Source organism: Bradysia coprophila, unplaced genomic scaffold (genome assembly GCF_014529535.1).
Source record: "Bradysia coprophila strain Holo2 unplaced genomic scaffold, BU_Bcop_v1 contig_333, whole genome shotgun sequence".
Lineage (NCBI taxonomy): Eukaryota > Metazoa > Arthropoda > Insecta > Diptera > Sciaridae > Bradysia > Bradysia coprophila.
The window spans coordinates 724,204-730,203 of NW_023503592.1; positions in this window are offsets into that span (position 1 = coordinate 724,204).

Genomic DNA, 6,000 nt, shown 5'->3' on the forward strand with positions numbered 1-6,000 from the left:
ATTAATACCTCTCAAACAAAAAAATTCATGAAATTCGGTCAAAATTTACTCGAGATATTGACAAAATACTCCACGTTCACTGAACGGCCGAGTAGCCACATAAGAGCTCACTCCAAGAGACCTAGCTCACGCTCCGGAGAACATAATTTCATAAACTTTTTTTCCCTGATTAATACGGTCAATACCTATCTAATAAAGCTAAAACAGACGAAATATGGTCAAATGTGGCCGACCTACAAGCAAAAACTGCTTGCCGCCCTGTGCCTGGTTCACACCAAGGGCTCTAACTCACGAGTCGGTCATACGATTTCCATAAACTTTTTTTTTGTCGATCGGTATTGTAAATACCTTTTATTTGACGTATCACTTACAAGTGTAACGTTTAATTGTCCGGAAATATCGTCGAAAAACACTTAGGCACTTATTGGGCCCCAGCTCCGGAGAGGTCGATCCGAAATCACCCATCTTCGAACTTAGCCTGTCTTTTGACATTACCAAACGGGAAAAAAAAGAATTTTAGAAATCGGATGGGTTTTACTCAAGTTATCGTGCAGACAGACGGACTGACGGACATTTTTTTCACTGATTTTGCATCTCTAGACAACCACAATAGGTTTCCCCTTACTCAGGGATTCCAATTCGACGTGTTACAAACGTATGCGTAAACCTATAAGATCCCAGTACTTCGTACGGGTCTAACAACCTACCGTCAGTGCATTTCTTCGTTAACGTCATCTTCCTTCTTCTCTTTTTCAGCCTGTTTCTATCCACTGCTGGATGTAGGCCTCTCCAACTTCTTTCCATTTCGTACGATCCATTGCCATTTGCTGCCAGTTTGTACCTGCAATATTCTTAATTCCGTTTGTCCATCTCTCTGGTGGTCTACCTATAGCTCGTCTTTTATATGGTCGCCAGTTCATGATCTTTTTGGTCCAACGTTCGTCTGTCCTTCTTGCCTTCCCGCCCAGCTCCATTTCAGAGATGCTATTCTTTCCATGACATCAACGACCCTGGTTTGTTGTCGAATCCATTGATTCGTCATTCTGTCTCTGAGTGTTATTCCAAGCATACTCCGTTCCATGGCTCTTTGTGTCACTCTCAATTTATCTTCGGATGCTTTCGTTAAAGTTAACGTTTCCGCTCCATAAGTGAGCACTGGAAGGACACAAGTGTCGAAAACTTTGCGTTTCAGACTATTATTCATTTTGCTTTTGAAAATTAGTCTGAGTTTTCCGAACGCTGCCCATGCAAGACCAATCCTACGTCTTATTTCTGCAGTTTGGTTGTCCAGACCTAACTTCAGTTTATGTCCTAGATATACATAGCTGTCGACTCGTTCAATGACAGTGTCACCAATTTTGATCTCTCTATCGTCCCCGATGTTGGTCATGACTTTTGTTTTCGATAAGTTCATCTTGAGGCCAACTTTGCTTGCCTCTTCACTTAACTGTTGTAGCATAAGCTGAGCCTGACCTAGATCTACGTCATCTACGCGCACATAACACGTATGAATAAAGTATAGTCATTTGTGTACCTGTTTTGGACGATTGATTTTAGGCAATTTCGCGGATTGTAGGCCGAACGAAGTGAGGCTTACAAGCGAAAGTGCCTTAAATCAACCGTCCCAAACAGGTGCACATGTGAGTTTTCATGCAGAGGGCCGGAAACCCGAGAAAATTCGAAAAATTGCCCTCATTTTCGGCCCCGAAGCATGAAAAACACATTGTTAAGAATGTGTTTTGATTGTTTATCATACAATAGGTGTGTGTTAGCAGATCCAGCTGGTGATATTCAGCTGGTGCTCATTCTGCATATGAAAAATATTTACTGGCTGTATTCAAAAACTACTGATTTTAGAATGTCCCCAAAGTCGTTACCTTGAGGAATACAACAATATCATGACATGGGCGCTTTCGGTCTAATGTCTAATAGCATGCTTGAAAACTATTTTGAAAACTCATTTATTTCCCATTACTTTTAGCTTGTAGCGGTTATGAAAATTTTCCCGGTCTGCAGTTCAAAGATAAAGATCTCTTTAAGTTTAATCAATCATAATATTTTCGAATCGGTCAGCTCAGTTTTAATTTCACCATTTGCTTGCATTCTTTTAACGCATCTTAATACAAGTGTTCAGTTCATACGGGTTTGTTTATTGAGAAAATGAAGAAGAAGGAAAAAAATGAACGAGCCAAGTTTAATTATTTGCTTTAGCATTTCGCTTAAAATGTCAAGACAATTTTCATTTATCTCGGCACGTAGATAATAATATACTTTGTGCATATATGAGGTCAATAGCCACATTTATCTCTAAAAATATACTTCGTATATGTCTTTATACACTCAATTGTAAAGTTACTCTCGATATAGAGATGGACGCCGTTTTAAATTTTTAACAGGCGATGAAAAGCCGATATAGTAGTCGAAACATTAACGGCGTGCGGATTATTTTGTTAAGGACGATGTATCCAATCGTATAGCATTATATTTCAAGTTAAGAGCAGCACCTGCGAGACAGGCTAAACCCTTTAAATAAGGTACGATTTAGTTCAATAATTACGGCCAAAAACAATTTCAGTCTGAACTACCGACCTAATGAGACTTACGAACCATTTAGAATGCTTCTGAACTGACGCACTCACCGCCCTTTACGGCCAATAACAAGTTAAGTCTGAACCACTGAACGTTACTTCCAAACCAGGCCTCGAAGTATGCAAATACTAGCTGAAGAAAGTTAGGCGTGCAACTGATTTGGACCATCTAAATGTAGGCCAGACATTGTATACATAAATTTATCGTATTTTGGTTACGTCATATGATTCATTGCAGCTACCAAACACACCAGCACTACCCAAATTATGAAGCTTGAGTGAGCTTTAGTACGTAACCGATTCGGCGATATAATCGCTAGAAAATTGCAAGAAGAAATTTGCCTGATATAGGAATTCAGCCCAATCAAGTTTTAATTTGGGATGGCTCTTCAAATAGAGACAATTAGACAAATTAGACAATAGACCGTGTGCGATTTTGAGAAAAAAGTTTTATATTTCAATAAAAAGAAGATTTACACTTAACAAAATTACAAATTACAGCTTTTAAAGTGAGATTTAAAATCAAGCAGACATTTTTCAGATATTCTGTTTACGCTTTTGTTCTACAGAATAATAATCTACATCAATTAAAAATAAATTATTTTTATTTCACGCGGTCTAGTGCAGGAAATTTTGGTGTGACAAATGTAAACATTTATTTCCAGTGGCTAACTTTTAGTATTATTTTTCTCACGTAAAGAAAGTGGACCTTTCCACCAGCGAATAAATACCATTTCTCATCAGGCCATGGCGACACTCGATACAGTGCTCGAACATTATACCGATTTGCTCACGAAAAAGTCTAGCGAATCATAGTTGAAATGTAAAAGCTACCACAAAGCGAACATAGCAAAGCGGGTTTTGCACATGTAGACAAATGAAAGTTTTTTCAAACCTTCATAAGTCCCAAACATACACGTGCGACTTGGATTTTGATTTTTCTATAGATACGGAGTGCAATATATCTACATTTCAGAGCTGGCAATCGGCAGCTTGTCGGCGCCAGATTAACCACGCACAACTCCATCTCGGTATCGTATGCACACATTGAATATATATATTGTGTATGTGGCTCTGGTATTAATACGTGCAAGCAAAATATCAAAATTAATTATTAAAATTATCTGACGTTCGTTGTTTATTTTTGCATCGTATAGAAGAGAAAAAGAATTTCAAAACAATATTTTTAATGAATACATAAAAATGGGGAGATGATAAAACACACTGCAAATCATATTATTTGAGAAACACATTTTAAAAGATAATTTGAATGATGTGGAAGTTTGCTCAAAATTTGTAATCACCTTTCAATGCACAGAGTAACTCTAGCTACATATATAGCGACGGAAAGGGAGACCTGACTCAAAAAAATCTTCCCCTGTCAAGTTTGAGAATGAAAGAGTGATATATATGACAAAGCTGAATATTCGTGGTATCAACCAAAAACTGTTTTGGTCACACTGGCCTAGTTAGATGTTAAAATTGTATGAACGGCGCCGCAGCGCTCTAGCGCTTCGTCATCATCATCTCATACAATTTGACACACATCCTAGCTCAAAATCAATGAGACCAACCTATTATACTCATTTGATAGCTTGTGTTATTACACTGTGACTGCAAAATACAGATTAAAGTATAGTTTCCACTTAAAAAGAGCACTCCGTTTAGCCTCCGTCTACATGACAGTTGTAAAATAAAACAAAAGAACTGTCACGCAAACGGAGTGGAAAATTGAATTTATTTCAATTTTTTACTCCGTTTGCGTGACAGTTCTTTTGTTCTATTTTACAACTGTCATGTAGACGGAGGCTAAACGGAGTGCTCTTTTTAAGTGGAAACTATACTTAATGGGTTGTGATGAAAGTTCATGGTTTGACCGTCGAGACTGATCGCCAGCGCCAATGTCAACATTTTCTTTTCGGGCGGGCATCGGGCAGGCATCGAAAATTAATGGGGCGTCGGGCTCAATAAATTTCTCAAAAACCACATCTTCTTTGGATACAATTCATACAAAGAAGGAACAAGCAAGTTAAATTCAACGAAATACTGCGTAATGATTTGATAATATTGCATAAACAAGGCACCCAGGCACAGCTACTGAACAATTTTCGTACTATTTTGCTTGTATTAGTATTATTGGGCGGTCAACAGGCAGGCGCCAAAAACTTGAAAAGAAAATGGGCGGGCGTCAAAAAATTTTCAGGCGTCGGGCGGGCGGGCATTTATTTCACTGATTAACATCGGTCACGGGCGGCCGGGCATAAAAATTAGGTACGCCCGCAAAGCTCTAGTTGGAACAATGGGAAAGTCGTCAAGTCACTTACTGCGATCTAATTGACGACCCAATCAAGAGAGTAGCTGGCTCTGACCTAAAACGCCGAAGCTGGTGTCAACTGAATCGCATACAAACAAATGACGGACGCTGCAATGCTACTATGCACATGTAGAATCACTTGATTGAGCAGGTAACTGACAAATGGCTAGAGGAATATTGGACGTTTGTCTATGAACTGGAAGTTCAGACTTGTGATGTAGCGTAACGGAAAGGCGGAATGTGTGAATAATTTTGTAGACAATCTATACGAGTAAATAAATAAGAGATTAATTTGATTGACACGAGACTGTCTTCCGAAGTTGCAGCTTCTAGAATCAACAAAGCAAGGAGATCAGATGAAAGAAAATATAATGTCCAATTGGCTCAAAACATAATTGAAGCTAACTGCAATATGAAAGTCCTACGGATAAAAATGACAAACGCCAAAAAAGAAATCTTCAAATTACGAGACAAAACAGGAACGATCCAAACGGATCGAAATGCGATATTACACATTGCAACTGAATTTTATGAGAATTTGTTTTCTTCAGCAACGGAAGAAACCGAAGATAGACCAATAATAAGGAACGTGGGATCGGAGGATATGCCCGACATAACTGTTAATGAAGTCAAGGCCGCAGTAGCCGAGATGAAAAACGAAAAGTCTCCCGGAGAAGATGGTGTTCCAGTGGAAGCCATTAAACTAGGTGGAGACTCCTTATTAAAGGCAATCACGGCTTTGTCTCCAATGGGAAGAAGTACCAGAAGCCTGGGAAAATGCGGTAATTACATTGCTGCATAAAAAAGGAGGCATAACAAAGCTGGAAAATTACCGACCCATAAGCCTATTGTCAACACTTTACAAGTTGTTTATGAAAATCATTACGAAGAGGAACACTAACAAGTTCGACCTCTACCAACCTGTTGAACAAGCTGCTTTCAGATCTGGTTTCAGCACAAATAAAACAACCATTTGCAGGTGATGGTTTGATTTGATTTGAAACATTTTATTTATCAAAAGATTACAGAATTTACAAAACCAAGCAATCAGACTCATAAAATCATTACGGTGCCAACATCGATTAAATGTGATGTAGC